Here is a 21,291-nt window from a genome sequence, read left to right as displayed (position 1 = left end):
ATAGCAGACATTAAACATTTCACATGACAAGAGACGTTCCAGGAGAGGATAGAATTACTAGACCAATTAATGGAAGGATTATGACAAACTAGCCAGGGATGGCCCAAAACAACAGGTGTAAAAGGTGAACGAAAAATTAAAAAAGAAATGGTTTCGCTATGATTACCAGAAACAGTGAGGGTTAAAGGTAGCGTCTCACGCTGAATCCTGGGGAGAGGACTACCATCCAGGGCGAACAAGGCCGTGGACTCCCTTAACTGTCTGAGAGGAATGTCATGTTCCCGAGCCCAGGTCTCGTCCATAAAACAGCCCTCCGCCCCAGAGTCTATTAAGGCACTGCAGGAAGCTGACGAACCGGTCCAGCGTAGATGGACCGACAAGGTAGTGCAGGATCTTGAAGGAGAGACAGGAGTAGTAGCGCTCACCAGTAGCCCTCCGCTTACTGATGAGCTCTGGCTTTTACTGGACATGAAGTGACAAAATGACCAGCAGAACCGCAATAGAGACAGAGGCGGTTGGTGATTCTCCGTTCCCTCTCCTTAGTCGAGATGCGGATACCTCCCAGCTGCATAGGCTCAGCACCCGAGCCGGCAGAGGAAGATGGTAGTGATGCGGAGAGGGGGGCAACGGAGAACGCGAGCTCCTTTCCACGAGCTCGGTGACGAAGATCAACCCGTCGCTCAATGCGAATAGCGAGTTCAATCAAGGAATCCACGCTGGAAGGAACCTCCCGGGAGAGAATCTCATCCTTTACCTCTGCGCGGAGACCCTCCAGAAAACGAGCGAGCAAAGCCGGCTCGTTCCAGCCACTGGAGGCAGCAAGAGTGCGAAACTCAATAGAGTAGTCTGTTATGGATCGATTACCTTGACATAGGGAAGACAGGGCCCTGGACGCCTCCTCCCCAAAAACAGATCGATCAAAAACCCGTATCATCTCCTCCTTAAAGTCCTGATACTGGTTAGTACACTCAGCCCTTGCCTCCCAGATTGCCGTGCCCCACTCACGAGCCCGTCCAGTAAGGAGAGATATGACGTAGGCGACACGAGCAGTGCTCCTGGAGTAAGTGTTGGGCTGGAGAGAAAACACAATATCACACTGGGTGAGGAACGAGCGGCATTCAGTGGGCTCCCCAGAGTAACACGGCGGGTTATTGATTCTGGGCTCCGGAGATTCGAAAGCCCTGGAAGTGGCCGGTGGATCGAGGCGGAGATGGTGAACCTGTTCTGTGAGGTTGGAGACTTGGGTGGCCAGGGTCTCAACGGCATGTCGAGCAGCAGACAATTCCTGCTCGTGTCTGCCTAGCATCGCCCCCTGGATCTCGACGGCTGAGTGGAGAGGATCCGAAGTCGCTGGGTCCATTCTTGGTCGGATTCTTCTGTTAAGGTGCGTGAATGAGGACCCAAAAGCGAATTAACGTAAACAGAGCTTCTTTAATAACGAAACATAGGTAGGCTCAGATGGACCGGCAGATTCCGACAGGACAGGACAAGGTTGCAGCAAACATGACGATAGTCTGGTTCAGGCATGAAACACAAACAAGAATCCGACAAAGACAGGAACAAAAACAGAGAGAGATATAGAGGACTAATCAGAGGGAAAAAGGGAACAGGTGGGAAAAGGGGTGACGAGGTAGTTAGGAGGAGACAAGGAACAGCTGGGGGAAAGAGGGGGAGAAAAGGTGACCTAGTACGACCAGCAGAGGGAGAAAGGGTGTAGAGAAAGGACAGAAACAAGACACAACATGACAATACATGACACAGGCAGTCTCCTCGTGGAGTGCAATGAGAGGCAGGTGGTTAGAGCGTTGGACTAGTTAACTGTAAGGTTGCAAGATTGAATCCCCGAGCTGACAAGGTAAAAATCTGTCGTTCTGCCCCTGAACAAGGCAGTTAATCCACCGTTCCTAGGCCGTCATTGAAAATAAGAATGTGTTCTTAACTGACTTGCCTAGTTAAATAAAGATTAAATAAAGGTGTAAAAAGAAAAATGTTTTTTAAAAATCGGCCAAATCGGTGTCCAAAAATACCGATTCCCGATTGTTATGAAAACTTGAAATCGGCCCTAATTAATCGGCCAGTCCGATTAATCGGTCGACCTCTACTGGACATTATCTTTTTTTTCCTGTCACGCAGAACTGTAAACATCACTAAAATCTAGGATCCTGGTTTTATCCATTTTAAATCCCGACTCTCCCAAAGGCATTGTTCTAACATATCTGATCTAAGAGCACCTCATTCCACTGCCGGGCTTCAGACAGGCCCGCAGTCTATTGCATTAGTCTAATGTTGAATATCTTATTCAAATACATGCAATAGGTTCCTATAGTATATTCAAAAACAGCTTCCTCAACAGAATACGTCCTCTTATACTGGTGACACGGTAGCACTGGAGTCAGGTCCGTCAAACCAAAGCCAATGCCGATGTTCTGACAGTGTTTTAGGGCTGTGACGTGGATGCTAGCTCTGACTGTCACTCTATGTGCCCATGCCCCGTGGGCTAATTTATGACTAAAGGAATGCTGTAAGACCCTCGCTCTGCTACATGAGACCAATAGAATATTCATGGGATGTTGCTCTTTTGACAGCAGAAACTTTCCAGTTTCACAGCCTTCATGGCCTCCGATACAATTCCTATTAATGCCCCTCGGGCTGCTACAGGGTGAACTGAATGCTCGATCAGACAAGACTGTCCTGAGAATCTAATACACTTATGAGGAGAGAAGCCTGCCCTCACTCAGAGAGTCAGAGAGCAAACTGGCTATCAAATGAATCAATTTCAGAGGCGCTAGCAGAAGAATATTCCCAAATCATGTGGACCAGGTCCTTGTGTTCGTGATGCTGCCTGCAAACAAAATCAATCCCACTTACGATCGTTGATCCACTTAAACACCGCAGATCAAACATGAAGATGTTGTTATGGTTGAAAGGATGGCTGTTCCTAGGCAATTAGAAAAACATGTTTAGATGAAGCAACCCTGGGTCAACAGATAATACATTTCTCAGAAAACATAATTTAAGTGGGTAGCAGGGCGTTCCAACTCTATTACCCTAGAGACATCCAAACGTGCTAATTTCGATCTAAAATCACCCTTGGTTGACTCTGGTCCTGTGAATTATTAGATGAACGTAACCCAGCCTCCAGCTTGACACAACAAATCTAGACGTAGTGGGCCAGCCCACTGAACAGAATATCCCATCGCCTTCATCGTCTTATTCCTCCATACAGCAAGTAATTAGAATTCAACATAGAACTTTAACACTCTTTACATTTACATAAAAAAACTTATAGCCAAAAGATGCTAACTAACTAACTCCTTTACAATCTTTTCACTGTGTCTCTAGTGATGATAAGCTCATAACAGCAGCACTTTGCCTTTACACAACTGTGTCCCACACCGCCTTGTTACATTCAATTATTCATGTAAATAAAACCCTTCGTCTGACCGGAGGCCCTGGGCATTACATATACCCCTGTGACTGCACATTCCCTACACAACCTAAAGTCAACTGAGCAAATGCCACACTGTATACATTTTTTAAGTATCTACTCCTCTCATTAAATCCCGTAAATGATTATCCTGTCGGTTTCACACCAGTATTTTATTTCACTAGTTTCACCAAAGCATTAGTCTCTTTTAGTGAGAGAAACCGATAATAAGAAAAATAGAACTATAAACTTACACCGCCTTAGATATGCTCTGCTGCCTAATTTATTCTCTTCTGGTATCAGTGTGAAGGCTATCTGGGTAATTTTGTGTTGCCTGCTGTTCTTCTTTTCTAAGTGCCGCTGTTTAGACCTTAATTACAAGGGCCCATCTCTATAAGAAAGGGGGGTAATTGAATACGGTGTGGGTCATAACATTTAATAGTATGACTCATCATTAACACTTTGGCAACAGGGATCGATACAACGTGAGTGAAAAGAATACTTGAAAACAAGGCTCCACCAGCAACTAAGTGCTCCATCAGATAACTGCCGCCTATAACTCACAGTGGAGAGAGACTGGAGAGAGACTGGAGAGAGACTGGAGAGAGACTAGAGAGAGACTGGAGAAAGAGAAGGTCCTGCTGCTGTGTGTTTTTCTCTGTCAGGGGACCGATTCAGATTACTCCTCACCACTGTCATTCGCCGTGGCTCAGCCAGGCCGCACTAGACTGACTGACACCCAGCACTCAAAGCCCCTCTCCCTGTCTCTCCGTGTTTGAGGTTGACCTCTCCTGGCTGCCACTAGTAGTGTCTCCCAGATGGATCGATAAGCTAGGCAGATGCCTTGATGACTTTGGCTGTGGATGCAAACTCAGGGTTGAATCAGAGCAGATTTGTAGTACACTGCTCCCCCAAGAAACTTGAATCTCACTGGTTGTGTATCTCAATACTTTTTGATTTTAATAAAGTTGTCAGCTCCTCCATTTTCATTTGCCTGGATCCATCTATGCCATCGCAGGTCATTTCCTGCTGCAGAATAGCAATATTAAACTCAACATACTTGAGCTTGAAGCCAATTCCGCTGTATGACTGCCTCCGAAAACACTCAACGGAAAATTGTCAACGCTGATCTTTTCACAAGAAATAGCCTCAGCAATCCTGGTGAACCCGAGAGGAACGAGTGGTAAAGAAACAAGGTCCACAGTACACACTACGCTCTGCCAACACTGCTAAGTATTTCATGCTTATTGTTTCCGTCCCTGGGTGCTAAAGATTTTGAATCTTTAAAATGGTACAGTGCAGTAAATCTTGCAGCACACCATCCACAGCCCTGCAGGGGATGCATAGCCCTGCCAGAGACAGTGGTTGCCAACGCCCTGCCAGAGACAGTGGTTGCCAGTGGTTGCCAAGGCCCTACCAGAGACAGTGGTTGCCAAGGCCCTGCCAGAGACAGAAATGTTATAGGGAGATGCAACCACTAAATGATAGCGGTGGATAGCAGCTCAAAATTAGTCACGCTTTTCTATCACTTTGTTTTGCATTCCGCTGTCAGACTGTGTGGCCCAAGTTACGTGTGTACTCTGTCACTTTATAAAAAAAGAAACTGACAGACATCCTTAAAACTGTCATCTTTGCCAAGAATAGGATGTTGTTTCAGTAGCATGAATCAAGACAAATCCTCTCAAGTCCATATAATAAACACTAAACCAGACATATGACTTGCTGGTATTGTTTTTGATGCCATTTGTAAGGTAACGTTAGTTCTTATATGTTGATGGTGAAATCCTTCAGTATTCCATTAGGTTTTCCTTTGGCAGCATTATTTGACAAGCATGAAACAGCAGAGTTGAAGAAGAGAAATGTGGTCCCTTTCCCCGGCCCTCATTCCCGGTGGCCATGGTGGGGAAAGTGCTTTCCGTGAAATTGATGAACCTGACTGTCATTTAGTTATGCCTGCCATTAGTCTACCCTAATTCTGGTCAGAATGACTTAAGTAAATCAACTTTTACGCTATGGCATCATTTCCAAGCACATCAATAAACCTTTATCTTTTTTATGGTCAAGCTTCGGCAGAGACGCAGTAATGCAAAAAATATATATAAACTGCTGAACCCTGATGTAACTCGACACGCCACAGAGGGGGAAAAACCCATCACATATAGTCTGTCTGTCTGTCTGTCTGTCTGTCTGTCTGTCTGTCTGTCTGTCTGTCTGTCTGTCTGTCTGTCTGTCTGTCTGTCTGTCTGTCTGTCTGTCTGTCTGTCTGCTCTGACAGACAACAAACAGACGCTGCTCTCATCATTTTTGTCAACAGAGAGGTCAGGCTGGAGACTTGATACCCTGGACTCAGCCGCAGAGGAAGATAGAACTTGATGTTTATCAGTTAATTCACAAGCATGAGACAGCATGAGCCTTAGAAGGGGGAAGGAGGGCTTTAAATATATTTTTTAAATGCACAACAGTTTTTTGCTAGATCTAAACTTTTATTTAAAACTAATGCTGAAAAGAGACACTTTATGCTCCCGAGTGGTACAGTGGTCTAAGGCACTGCATTTCAGTGCTAGAGGTGTCACTACAGACCCTGATTCGATTCCAGGCTGTATTTCAGCCGGCCGTGATTGGGAGTCCCATAGGGCGGTGCACATTTAGCCCAGCATCGTTAGACACTGCAGCAAATAAAACAGAATTAAAACATATGTCTTGTCCAGGACCGGAAACTGGAAATGTGATATTTTTGAGTGATATTATGATTGTAGATATGAAACAGACAAAGTAGTTAAAATGCTATCAGTTCCAGTTTAAACTTTAGGTCACCGTTTACTTTGTGTGCTAAACATGAAATGCTTTTTGCAATGGCGAAGTAATAGTGGCTCTCCACTGGGTGGGCCTGTGTCCATCCAGGCCCATCCACGTCTACGCCCCTGATGCAAACAGCACACGATGACAATTGCACATCACAAATCGTCTACTCACCAACAGTTCGGACTAAACTTTTTCAATACCTGGTTTAAATACCCATTGTTGCCTTAGTTAGCATTTACTGGTAGGTAGAATAAATTGAAAGGTCTTTCCTACCCTACCGGCTACATGCTCCATGCCAAAACCAGGTGAGAGCTGAACACTTGCTGCCTGTAGAGGATATTCCGCTGAAACTAGGCGTGTATATTTCACGTGCTTTGCGATTGTGCAGCCTACTTTGTGCATCATTTCTCTATTGTACTACATAATTGATGTCGTATACCTCCACTACATTACTTTGATATGCATTAGTAATGATTAAGAAGTGAATATACGCAATATCCACTGAAAAGAAAGTGGGCATACAGTTTATACCTGCGTATACCCTCCACTACACACTGGCTCTTTGTGTTTTACAAAAAAAGTGCATTCTCCTACATGAGTGCGCTGGTATTACGGTTGCAGTCCTTTCAGAATCACCAACCTGCCACACACTGAAGTCCTATAGGTTCGCCACTACGCAAACATGTCTATAACTGATAAGGCCTTAATAGCCTTATCAGTTACAGACATATTAATGTTTCAAGAAAAGAGTGTATATATTTGGCCTGGCGAAGCCGTTTTATGCGCTGACTAAATGGAAGCTGATAGTTCTGAGTTTTTTACTCTGCTGCTCTAGGGAAGAAATGACGAGTCCTCACTGTCCGAGACCGAGTCAAGACCGAGTACAAATGTATCAGACACAAGACCGAGACACTCAATATGTGGACTGAGACCAGTCTTGAGTACTACAAAACCGCAGATAAGATTATACTATTTAGAACGAGCAACCAGCACACGAACGAAATTGTGCAACAGCGAGAAGGCAACATGCATGCAGATGCAGTAAGTGAAAATACATTATCTATGTACATCCAATAAGAGTCGAAAGAGGGATACACTAGCTATCCCCTTTTTGTCCAATGAAATAAGATCAAATTGATCAGAAATACAGTGTAGACATTGTTACTGTTGTAAATGACTATTGTAGCTGGACATGGAATATTATTTTTTATGGAATATCTACATAGGCGTACACAGGCCCATTATCAGCAAAAATCACTCCTGTGTTCCAATGGCACATTGTGTAAAATAATCACATTTTATCATTTTAAAAGGCTAATTGATCATTAGAAAACCCTTTTGCAATTATGTTAGCACAGCTGAAAACTGTTGTTCTGATTAAAGAAGCAATAAAACTGGCCTTCTTTGGACTAGTTGAGTATCTGGAGCATCAGCATTTGTGGGCCCAAATTTACCTGAATGTCAAGCCCTGCAAGGTCATGCTAATTTAAAAGATTGCTAGCCATTATCATCCTGGCTCTGTATGGAACGCAGCTACATTATAGAACACAGGTCAGGTTATTAACTTCGGAAGAAATGGAGCGACCTCATCGTGTGCTGGTGCCATCAACTGAAGAAGTTGGTTGCACCAGTGCCACAAGTGGAAAAAGTTGGCGTAGAGCCCTTACAATTTTAAAGCATGCTTTAAAACTGTCAAATGTTGTCTCCGCTACATGGCAAAATATGTATAATTGTAGGAATTTAGCTATTGTGTGGCCAGTAGAAGGCCCTCTAAAATGGTCGGCCACGCCCACTTCCAAGCCAAAGCTCTCCCTACACTAACTTTGCAACCACTGCTGGAAAAAATCCTAGGGGAAACACTGACCTGCATTGGACCTTCCATTACACTGAGCGTACAGTACAGTACACACATTATTCCACGTCACTCACTGTACTGTATGCTTCAGCTCAGAAAATCTGTTGTTCTTTACAGAAACACTGCTAGAGGTGCAGTATCATGGCTTAGCCTACAACAGAGACTAGTGGAACGATAAGGCTTAAGGCAGTGAAAAACAAATGAGCAGTGAGAGCTTGCAACAGGGAGGAGGAACATGGCGAGGAAGCGAGTAGGCATCACTCAGAGACGAGTCGGCGTAATTATTTATGCATTCCAAAGTCAATTACACACAGTACAGAGCACTGGTAGTAAATATGGATCCATGCTAGGGGTAATATACTGCATTTTCATTCAACGGCTTGAAAACCACAAGTACCGCAGAGGGAGAGCTGTAACTTCCATTGTTTTTCATCCGAACACAAAGGAAAATAGATACAATATCTGATACCGTGCAATTGTTTATGAAACCTGAAGCAAAAGCTACCCGACAACATATGACCAATACTATGGTGTGCATTTTGTGCAGTTTGTAATTAAATAATGTTTATTTCAAAATGTGAAATGAACATTTAAAAGGGAAGCTCAGCTATAAAAAAAAAAAAAAAAAGCTAAGGGAAAAAAAGGGAAAAAAGGGGAAAAAAAGTAAAGTACAAAATCTAATGTAATCAAACATAATGTTTCCAGCGGTACACCGTCGGGAAGGGCGTCTATACGGCATCAGACGCATCCTGAGAATCAAACCCATATGGCTAATGGATGTGGATTACGATATTGTTTTCAAAGGCGCTAAAACGCGCCGCCGTCCTTCAGATGTTACACAGCCAGACCTCCGCAAATCATTACAGGGAGGTGTAACAGAGCACACTTGATCAGACCCAAGAGGAACCGAGTGCAAGGGAAGAGCAGATCGGTCTGTGAATAATGATCACGGTCACCTTCGCTATAACTCACCAGCCACAGGAAGACGACTTAGATAGGGGTGTCAGGACAGAGGAGTGACAAATTCCCGCGCCATACGCAGCAGCTTTCCATCGCATACAATAAAAAAAAGCACCCCTTTTCCTCTCTCTCTCTCTCCCTAATTGCATTGCAAGCAAGCAATTAATCTCGATTGTTGTTCAGCAAACACGTCTGTTCAAATTGGCATCGCTGCTAGTTGGTATTTGACCATTATTAAGGATCAGGATTGATGACACAGTGCTTTATAGGGGTAGATATCCACTACTGTATGTGTGTTATATTTGTTTACTTAATGAGAGTCAGTAGTCAAGGTCAAGTTAGATATTGCTTGGAAATACACTGATATACACTGAGTGTACAAAACATCAGGAACTCTTTCCATGACAGACTGACCCCTTATGATCCCTTATTGATTGTCCCCTGTTAAATCCACTTCAAATCCGTGTAGATGAAGGCAGGGAGACAGGTTAAAGAAGGATTTTTAAACCTAGAGACAATTGAGACATGGATTGTGTATGTGTGCCATTCATTAGGCTGAATGGGCAAGACAAAAGATATCAGGGTATGGTAGTACGTGCCAGACGCACCAGTTTGAGTGTGTCAAGAACTGCAACACTGCTGGGTTTTTCATGCTCAACAGTTTCCTGTGTGTATCAAGAATGGTCAACCAACCAAAGGACATCCGGCCAACTTGACACAACTGTGGGCATTGGAGTCAACATGGGCCAGCATCCCTTTGGAAGGCTTTCGACACCTTGTAGGGGCTTTTTTTTCTGTGAGATCCAGCCTGAACTGTGTGATGTAGCAAGGAGTTGTAGTTTCCAACAGGCCAAAATTATACATAGTTTAGTGCATAAAATGTGGTAATTAACTACAATGACCATAATCCATTGCACATTCACTTGTCCAGTCTGTGTTTATTTTATACCTGCTACAGAAGAGACAAAAGAATGCTTGATTGTGAGGTTATATAGAGAGCAGCTGTTGCTTAGTGAGGGAGCTCTACCTGAAAATACATGATCTAAGTGATTGATAGTCAGTAGTCAGCAGTCCTAAAAGTATGTCTTATTTACTTTTAAGAACTACTAATACTGATTTTGTCTGAGCAGTTCTACAGAGATGAGATACTTGGAATGAAATAATAAAGTCATCAAATTAAACAAATGTACTATACACAACAACTAAAATATTTTATTAAAGTCAAATAATGTGAATAAATGATGGTTAAGTGATGAGCCGTAATGGACTGTCACTACCATCATGGGACTTTTATTCAGATTTTTATTCTGTGCTGTTGCAGCATTCAACCCACATAATACATATTGCATTTAATTTTTAAAAAAAACACTCAAAAGCCGAAATTGCAAACCATGATTATTTTTTATAACCTAACCGAAACTTCCTCAAAAAGCACTATAATTGCTCAGCACTAGTGTACATTCAAGTACTCCTTTTGTTGCCAAAATAAAATGTAATATAGCTAACTTTGGCTTGAGGTTTTGAGAGAATCACTGTAAAGGACACTGTAAACTCTGAGTGAAAGGCTATTCTCCATTTCTCGCTCTCTTTCTTTCTTGAGATTTTTACAGTGCTTGGCAAGCTCTCCAGCCAGCCACGTTGTTTCATCAGCCAGTAGCAGGATGCTCCATTTTTTTTCTTCCAGAAGGTCAACGGAGACTGGCCTGCTTTCAGCTCCTGCCTGGGAGTCCTGCTGCAGCCCTACCCAGTGGAGTCATTAAGATGAATGCAACAATATAGTGCTCTGGCTGTCTCTTGCTGTCGGCCATCATGGCGTTTATTATCCCAAATTAGGCTTTTGACAACACAGCAGCCCCTAACTCATCCCTGTGGTGCACTGTTGCCTATGTGGGGGGGTGAGTGCAGAGTGGAGAGAGACACTCGTTTTATGAGGTCCGTCCTTGATTTAAAGTTTCTGCAGTTTTTCTGAAGAAGTGCCAGAGGAGTAGAATATCGAGCTCTCTAGTGAAGACTAGTGGTGCCCACATTGTACGTGCAAGACTGAGCTGGAAAACACACAGAGGCAGATGGCTTAGGGAAGTTATGCAGTTGTCTTTTTACCCGTGTTGCGCATTCAACAACATGGCGCTGCAATGTGTAGATTCTAACGTGGTATTGTTCCGTGTGGTTTATGTCTGTTTCCACTGACTTTTACAGATGAGGTTGGAGACTTAACTAATTGCAAAAGCCCTATTAGAAAGTAAATGCAGAGTAATGGTGACAGGCTGATCTACACAGCAAAAAGCATCGGTAGACAGTAATGAAAGTAAATCACCACAGAAGACGAGAAGACACAGAGACGAACACACAGAACAAAGAAGAGCTTACACACACACAGAGAGAGAGAGAGAGAGAGAGAGAGAATAGTTTGGTGCAAACCAAGTGTTGATGTTATGCATGATTTGGTGCTTGTTGCATTTTGGTATCACTTTAAACTCATGGATTCCATTGGCATAGGAAGTATATGATAAGAAACTAGGGCGCACTACAACCACCTAAATCTGTGAGGGATACATTATGGGACACTAACGCTTGTGTGTATAAAGCAAAGACCCTCTTAGAGCAACATCTACCCAATCACTAGGAGCCCAGATTAAAAATGTGTTTTAAGATCTGAAAATGTCTGACATTAAGAGCTCTATTTTGCACATCATAGAAATCAGATTCTGTTTGGATTTGCTATAACAAAGATGCATGTCAAAACTAATGTATCTCAAAATCTCTCTTTATGAATTTTTGTACCATCAACATTTTTTATGAGCTGCCTGTGTAATGCATTGAGTACCCTCCATCTATATTACATAGTACAATATACTGTACAACTTGCTTTAGGCATTCATAAAGCAATGTGCAGCAAATAACAGCATAAACACAGGTTCAGAATACATAATGTCCCATAAACAGGTGACAAAGTTACAATTGAACTTTGTGGAAACATCCTTGAAATTCTGTAGGTTATTACATAGTTATTAGATGTAAATAGAGTATACTATTTATCCAATACAGCAGTGTTTCCCAAGTGTTTCCATTCCTAGAGTATCCCACAACAGTACACACATTTGGTGTAGCCCTGGATGAACACACCTCATTCAGCTCATCTAAGGGCTTCATGATCAGTTGACAAGTTGAATCAGGTGTGCTTGACCGGGTTACAGCAAAGAAATGTGTACTGTTGGGGGTACTCCAGTACCGGAGTTGGGAAACACTGCAATACAGAACATAACTGTGAACTTAAAGACTGACTTGAGGGAAAGATTGGCATGTAAAACTTGTCAACAAAAAAAACATGGGCAAAAAAAAAGAAGACGCCTAGCTGGTCAGTTTTAGCTCTGTCCTGACAGGTGAAAATATGGAGGGAAATGCAAAGGCTTATTGTTTACCCATGTAAAAAAAAAAATCATACATTATGTTAACTAAGTTATAGAGACTTGTTCAAACTTTGGGATGAAAACGTAAAATATATCCATTCAGCCGTTGCTTCCGTAGTTAGGCTACCTGCCCGCAGAACACAGCCTAGTCAGAACATAGCGCTGTGCCTAGTTGGTGGAATGAATGACACGTACATAAAAAAAAAAAATTAACCAACAAAAGGTTACTGTAAACCTACCTGTTAGGCATCCTCAACGGGACACGGCTATCCTCTCAGCGGCGAAATGCACAAGAAGAACCGACAAGATGCAGTAGAGGTCAGAAAGCGCCCCCACATAATCTCCTGCGGGCTAGAGCGGGTGCTTCTCGGTCTCAAGCACCTACACGCACTGCCGCAAGAGATGTCCCGGACCGACTCGTCGAGAAGATGTTCTGGTAACCTACGTTTCTATATGCGATCAAACTATTCTAAACAGTCATCCTGATGGTTCCATACGGAACACATGTGCACACAAATCTCGGCGCCAAGAAGTCAGGTGTAGGTAATCTGCTACTAATGTAAGGAAGTAGGTTGTGACATCTCGTGGACCTCTGTGGGGAATGGTGAATCTCAGCGCTGGCCCGCGGAAACTGTAGACGGGTAAGTGCGTACCCACTGCTTTCAGGGCACCTTGACAAAGCACTGTGCAGTTGGAATATGCGCGTTCAAGCTTTTGAGTTCCAAAATACAGTAGGAGTGCCCACCACAGCCGTCCACCAGTAGCAGCAGACTTGTGACTGACGACTGATTTTGAGAGTTTGGGCGTTTCTTGGAGGAGAGAGGTGGATGCGCAAAAGATATGCAGCTCAACTCAGACAAGAGAGGTAATGGTCGGAGCTAGTGCCGTACGTTTCTTGTGAAGTAGGCTACTGTAGCCTCTGTGTCCAAATGTCAATCACGTTAGCCCACCATAAAAATAAAAGGATTTGGTCCTTTCAAATAAAAATCACCAGCTTTGTAAAATTTCGGTTTTAATAACTATTTGGAATCATTTCAACTACCCATAATTGATAACTGGGACAGCATGTGTGTGTGTGTGTTGACAAGGAGAGGTCATTGAACCTCCATAAAACCAATTGTACCACTTGATATTTTAAATACTATCCAGGGGCTTTATGCTTGCCACTCGAATTACATTATATAATAGGGCAATTAGCTGACAGCCCGTATAAGAGGCAGAAAATGCCCTAACTAATTTGTCACGGAGTCAAGATTCGATAAAGATTAATTGAAAGATGGGGGGGGGGGGGGGGGGGGGGGGACCAATGTCAATAATACTTGGGCTCAAATGACAAGATAGGGTTGTGTAAATTGGCAGCGTAACTTTGACACCAGCACAGTGCCACAAACATCAATTAATTTATTCGTGCAAGATCAACCTCCTAACTCAGGATTATATTGATAGCCAGGCTCCTCAGTTAGCCTAGTTTGGTCACAAAGGCTATTTGAATGTATAGTCTGGATGTCAGAGCTGCCAGCTGGTCCTGCATTAGAACTTTCAATTATTCAGTCATCCCAGAGCAGATTGAATCTGTCAAGCGTAAGACAACATGGCTGGTTTCTTACTGTGCTGCTGGGGAAACATGGGATATGTACTAGAGAGTTGGTAACAACTTTTTGCAGATCCAAGTTTGACTAATAAAGCTTATGCGGGTGCCGCTGCTCAAGAGTTTGTTAGCTAAGCTACGTTAATTGTTTTGGATAGCAGCATGTGTTATGTTTTCATTGCAGAGAAGAACCATCAATTATTTAGCCGTTTCAACTTTGACTAACCACACAGCACTTATCTGCACATAAAATAAATACATAATGTTATTCCTTTTAACAGGTTCGGGAATGTTTGGTCCGTTCACTAATGCACCAAATAAAGTCAGGCTATGTCAAATGCAATTATGGAAATTATCAAAAGTTGAAGAATGTGTGAAAAGCCATAAAACAAAATCTGGCCATAAATTCACTAAGAGACATCATGTGAAGCTTAAGACATTTAATGGTCTACAATTACCATATTGTCCATTAGTGATATTAGACTGAAGTTTTACTTATTGCCTGGTATGATTATTATTCCCATATACTAACAAGATTGCTCCTGTCACATTAACAGAACCACTGACACTATGAACATAAGTCTCCAAATATTGTTATGTGATATACACTGAGTGTACAAAACATTCGCCCTCTGAATGGCACACATACATAATCCATGTCTCATTTGTCTAAAGGCTTAAAAATCCTTCTTTAACTTCTCTCCTCCCCTCCATCTACACTGATTGAAGTGGATTTAACAAGTGACATCAATAAGGGATCATAGATTTCACCTGGTCAGCCTATGTCATGGAAAGACAGGTGTTCATAATGTTTTGTACACCTCAGTGTATATCATTTCAGATTTAGTATTTTTCCCATACCCACCTCCTTTATCAGCTACTAAAAACAGTTTAAAATCTACAATAAGGCGGACATCCACATACTGTCACGTCCTGACCTGATCCTTTTTTTATGTCTCTATTTTAGGTTGGTCAGGGCGTGAGTTGGGGTGGGCATTCTATGTTCTATGCTTATGTATTTCTATGTGTTTGGCCTGGTATGGTTCCCAATCAGAGGCAGCTGTCAATCGTTGTCTCTGATTGAGAACCATACTTAGGCACTCTGTTTTCTACCCTTGAGTTGTGGGTAGTTGTTTTCTGTCTCTGTACCAGACAGGACTGTTTCGTTTCTTCCGTTTTGTTCGTTTTGTTCTAGTGTTCAGTGTAATTAAAATATCATGAACATGTACCACGCTGCACCTTGGCCCTCTCCTTCTTCCACCAACGACAACCGTTACACATACTGTACATACATATTTTTGTTTGTGCAGAAATGATCTGAGTTCAGTGTAGGATGATGTAATTTCCTTTGTCTGCTTGCAGCTGGTTAATCCTTCATAACTGGATGAAGAAAGCCACAGTGGAGAGGCGGGGTTGTGTCCCGAATGCCACGCTTTTCCTAGTGCTCTACATAGAGCTCTGGTCACAGGTAGTGCACTGTATAGGGAATAGGGTGACATTTGGGACACACACCGGCGGTGTTGTACTGTGTTGTACAACTGTGTCTTTGCTGTAATCACTCTGAAAGGAGGGCCCATTAATCCAGTTGGGCGGGGTGCTCTCTTCTCACTCAGTGGCTCTCAACCTCCAGTCGTTTGGGAATGACTTGAAATTAAAATGGAGAGATCTTGTGTGAATGGGGTAATATTGCATCTTGAATCAAGAGGCTAATCACACTGTACATGGCGCTGAAATATCAGGTTAATTTCATGTGCTATATTTTCCATGTATGATCATCATCTGAAGTGCCTGAAATTAGTGCTTCCTATAACAAGGGGGAAACAAGATAGTTATACACTTTAGAATTAATGGTCCATGTATCTTGATTCAATATGGACTCAGATGTGACATGTGATGCTAGCTTTCTCACATCACCCTTTCAATTATACATTTGACCAGTGGTTCCAAACCTTTTTCGGTTACTGTACCACCAACCGTTTTTTGCTCTGCCCGTAGTACCCCTGAACTACCCCCATGTTCATTTTACCAGTAAGCCTATGGTCTCATGGGTCTTCTCAAGTATCCCCTGTGGATAGGCCAAGTACCCCCAGCGGTCCTAGTACCCCCGGGCTGGGAACCACTGCATTAGACCAGCACTGTAATTCAGTCAAAAATGAAAATCATGACATTTCAGATAATATTTCAAAAGTTTATTCGTTTTTGCACTTCAAAACAGATGTAAGAGGTCAAATTGTTGTGAATACTATAGTTGTTGCCATATTGACTTCCTCACATGCATAGAAATCCATATAGGCTTCATGTCAAATTCCCCAGGACAAGCTCTGTTAGACACCGACAGACAGAGAGAATGGCAACCAAGTTGTAAATATTCATGTGTGGCTCACTAGCTGTCAGTTGTGTACCTCTACAGCAGCTCTTGTCAGGCCATTGATCTCCCACACATGACATTCACTTTGACTGACCGCACTGGCACTGCTCTAACCTCAGTCATGTGAGGAGAGGAGAGGGGCTCACACTCCCACCTGCCTGTTGTCTGTCTCCGAGACCACAACTATCTGACCGCTACAACCACAGAAGGTAGAAGCTACTCCTAACCACTGATATAGGATCAGATACTGTATGTTCATATGCTCTAATGGGCAGGATTGAGAATAGACTGATTCTACTGTAGATTTGTGGCGCAGGGTGACTTCTACCTCGAGACCTACAACCATTCTGTTCTATATCCTGCCCTATGGACAAGCTGCTGCACCTAGTATTACGTTTTTAAAAAACACTCCATACAGTGTCAGCACATCTACTACCCCTGTTGCAAAGTAGAACCATATCTCAAGTAATGTGGTATTATATAAATCTATACTTAAGTCTTTGCCTAATGTTTAATATCAGCCAAACTCTTATGTGGGGGATCCAATAACCTGCAGCGACAGAGTCACCTCTCATGATGTCTAATTTCAGTCCTCCGTGCGCAATTTATTTGATCTGTTTTAATCGTATAAATGTAACAATAGCGTTACTCCTCTGGGTAAAGACTGTCACGGGGGAACTTAAATCCGATTAGAATGCCTAACTGCCTTAAAGCATTATTATTGTCGCTAACAAAATGAACCCCTCGAGAGACATTATTCTTCACAACACCACTACACCGCACCATAGGCACTTTAATTCCTGTGGTGTGTCATCAGTTTGACCACGTGATAGATATACCTTAATAATCCACAACGACACACTGTTGTAAATACTGTCTATATGTGCTGTATGTCCAATGTGTGTATACACTGGCACTTGAACGCACATGTCCTATACAGTATTATTTTTATAATGAGATTCATAATCGATTGCTATCTGAAATGACCATGGACAGATAGTATGTATCCCGAATTAAACAGGGCATAATCATACAGTAGTGTGTGTCAGTTGTCTGTATGGTATCGGAAACCCGTATCAATTCAATTGGGACGGCAGGGTAGCCTAGTGGTTAGTGTGTTGGACTAGTAACCGGAAGGTTACCCCCGAGCTAACAAGGTACAAATCTGTCGTTCTGCCCCTAAACAGGCAGTTAACCCACTGTTCCTAGGCCGTCATTGAAAATAAGAATTTGTTCTTAACTGACTTGCCTGGTTAAATAAAGGTAAAAAAATATATACAAAAATCAGGACAGCTCTAACCCCTAATGCTCATGTTGCTTCCTCCTTCCCCGCTCCACCAGCCCTGATACTGGTCACGCGTCATGAACTCTTGAGATGTGCATGTGTGTGTCAGTGATGTACTGGCAGGCGTGGGCCGAGGCCTGTTTTCTGAGAAAAATCCGAAATGGAACGATTTGTCATTATCCTCTCGGGCTGATTCTTCCTACGTTCCACCAGATCCAACTCTTAATTGCCCCCAAAGAATCCATTCAAATAGAAACACTGCCAAACTGTGTTTGACTAGTCAACTGTTAGGTCTGTGGACTAGCTACAGTGGAGCCACAAAACAATTAGGCTTTTTTTTTCTTCATAGAAATCATTCTTATAGGATGATTTCCCAAATGGTGCTGTGTTATCTCACATGTACCATGTGGGCTGAGATAGCACAGACATACAGTATACTAGCTATCGATAATGATTTTTTCCCCTTTAATTATAATTTGCTGAACAGGGACAGACCAAGCTATGGTACATAAAGGCAGGCATCAACAATTGAGAAATTCTAATGCACACAGCGCTGGCCATGGTCCTAGCGGGACTGGAGGTGCTCTGTATTTTCTTCTGGGATATTTGCTTGACATCACTGGTGGGGATTTTAGTGTCATGTCATTTTCATTTATTGTTGCCATGAATGCAATAAGTTGTATGTTAATTCAAAGTCTCTGGCAAGTTCAGGTTTCCTTTCCAAGATCTCATCTATATCCCATATCTTTCAACAGGGATTTCAGTTCAACGATTTTAATAACATGCATGAGTGGCCAGGCATTTCTTTCTTAAAGAAATAAATAGTTGCAATGATTTTTCTTTCTCCCTTGGCATTAGCAAGCAATCAATGGCCAATTGCCTATTTAATGCTTTTCTTCAGGATCCTGTTGAAAGTCAGACCCATTTCAAGGTATCCGCCCCAAACATCCTCCTTGGCTGCCCCTACATTTTCTCTTTCCATGCAACAAGGAGCAGAGAAGTGGGTACAAATAATACAGATAATGTTTGCTGAGTAATGATTTCACATCTCCTTACTTATACCCCATTATTAGTTAGATCAGTATGGCAGTGTACCTTTTATTTTATTTTCACTTAGAAGGAACGGTCACACTTTATTTGGATAGTCTGGATAGTTCATCTGTAAATACTCTACAGATGGTCGTACTATTAACAAAATATCTGTTGATAAGCAAATTGCTTGTTAAGGTTACGGTGAAGGTTAGGGTAAGGGTTGAATTTAGGTTTACCATAAGGGTTAAGATTAGGATTAGGGTTAGTGATTAGTTAGTTAAATGTTACTTATAGTCTGTAGATAGTAAGGGTTTTGGAACCGGTTCAGGGAACACAACTGAAAACTAGGAAAAAATAAATACATTTTTCATGGAACAGAAACGGAACCGTTCGTTGAAAAGCATGGTTAATTTAACATATCAGGATTTTATTGTCCCACAAAAAAAACGCAACAAACTCCTATGCAAAGCACTCACTCTGTCACTCAGAAACGTATTCCAGTGTCTGCCTGCAAGCTAAAAATCTTTGCAAGTGTGTGTGTGTTTAGGCTATCTGCCCCTCCCCCCTTCGAAGTATAGGCTACCCTACTGATGTTACAAGCGTAATTCAGAAGATAGGGAGAGAGATTTTTAGTTAGCTAGAAAAGAAAGGAACTTTTTCAAGTTCCATTCTTCTAGAGAAAAACTGAACTTCTAGAGAAAAACTGAACATTTTCAAAACTAGTTAAGGATACTATAGGCCTACTGTAGTTATCACTTTTCACGTTGGATTTATTAACTACAAAAAGGTAAGAAGTGTTTTTAATTCTGGTGCAACTCTGCACACACAATCGTGTTAGCTAGCTAGTTCAAGCCTGTTAGCCAGCTAGCTCAAAGGACATCCATAGAAGCCGCTCTTCCTAGGTATAATTCTGTGGACCTAATTCAGATAATGCATCTTCTGCTATAGGCTACACTTGTCTGTCCATCACGCATTAAACAACTAGCTTGCCTGCTCTTTCCACACTGATTGGAGAAGTAATTTTTTAAACTGTTGATTTCACAGGTTAAAAAGGAACAGAATGGAACCAGTACTTTTTTTGGTTCAAACCGGTTCAGAACTTTATTTTGCTGGTCAGAACGGTGGAATGGAACAAAAAACGAAACGATTGGAAAGTAATTTTGATTCCAACCCGTGGAGCATCTACAGATCGACTATCCAAATAAAGTGTTACTGAAGAAACATTAGCCTGATTCCATTTCAGCATGGAGTGGAGAAAAACTGAGTATTTCAGCAATTTGAGCAGTGAAATCAATTTGTCCTGATGTGAGAGGGGCGTGTGGGGGTATAGACAAGTATGAAATGACCCGCTCTGTCTTCTCCTTTAATAGGAAAAGTGCAGCAATTGGCAATGCCCTTTTTGCAGGAAATGTGGCCCCTTTTGGCATTTATTAAGAGGAAAATAACTTGAAAATGGGATTGTCTCAATCTATAAACCATTTAACTTAGTCTTACTCAAACCAGTTGTGTTGTTAGAATTGGAAAATCTATTTAAATATCAAATATTTTATAAAATGCAATTATTTGACGGTTTGGTGTCGGCAATTCTGTGTTGCCATTCTGCTTGTAATTAAGTAATTGAAATGTACATATTGGTGAGATTAATTACAACCGCATGCTCACACCCAATGGAGTCTGCCCTCCAACCCCTCCTGCTGGGTATCACGCCTCCAGAGGGGACCAGAATACATATTTGCAGGTCCTCAAAATGAATATTCTGATCGGCCTCCAGATCAGTCAACAAGACAGAGACCATGGGCAAATTTGGAATTCTCATGTCGATTTATATTTACATTATGTTATCACTTGGATTTAGGGCTCTCTTAGGGCTCTCAGAATGTAGCTTCCCGAGAAAATTGACTGAGCGGTTCTTCTGAGGGAAAACAGATCTGTCCTAATTGCGTAATTAAAACCATTATTTGGACATGAAATTAAGTCAAGCCGTGACAAATTAAAAGGTGTCTCTAAAATGCAGTGGTCTTTAGGGGCTGCAGACAGAGACCTCTGGATGATTCTCTTGCTCTGTTGCAGGTCTATTATTTATAACATCTTAAACTGCAGTGGAATGAGCAATCAGATATTTGCTAAATTAATGAATCAATTTGCTAAATTAATGAATCAATCAGTTTAGGATTAGTTAGTTATTTCCAATGCAGAACCTTAGCCCTTCAAAATCACAACAGCATTCAAACCTCTGTTCTACCTCTTAACTAAACCCTAATGAACTGGTGCTGTATGTGGCTTAAACCTTGGTTCCTACAGGTACCATTACAATTCATCCATTCACCTGGTGTCACACACCTCTAATGGGACTAAGATGAATGGTAGGCCACGTTCCTCATGGACAAGCCAACCTCCAGGGAGTGGACAATGAGGAAGAGAGATTGAAGGCAGACCAGTGGCTCCATCCCTCAGAGGAGGTACTCTGGGAGCGAGAAGGCCATAGAGGAGGCTCCGTCCTTGACCACCGCAGGACACCTGAAGTCACCACTGCACCTGAAATGGAATCAAAACTAATGGTGCAGGTC

General features: G+C 42.3%; 1 protein-coding gene across 1 annotated transcript in view; it reads right to left on the bottom strand.

Moving 5' to 3' along the window:
• LOC110522134 (heparan sulfate glucosamine 3-O-sulfotransferase 5) overlaps positions 1-13,232 on the bottom strand; it is a 71,257-nt gene extending 58,025 nt beyond the window's left edge. Inside the window, exon 1 of the mRNA XM_021600267.3 lies at positions 12,691-13,232. The gene's annotated coding sequence lies outside the window, so the exon portion shown is untranslated. The remainder of the gene's footprint in view (positions 1-12,690) is intronic.
• Positions 13,233-21,291: the final 8,059 nt, after the last annotated feature.

Source organism: Oncorhynchus mykiss, chromosome 4 (genome assembly GCF_057628025.1).
Source record: "Oncorhynchus mykiss isolate SJ-2025 chromosome 4, ASM5762802v1, whole genome shotgun sequence".
Classification (NCBI taxonomy): Eukaryota; Metazoa; Chordata; class Actinopteri; order Salmoniformes; family Salmonidae; genus Oncorhynchus; species Oncorhynchus mykiss.
This window is presented reverse-complemented; position numbering and strand designations above follow the sequence as displayed.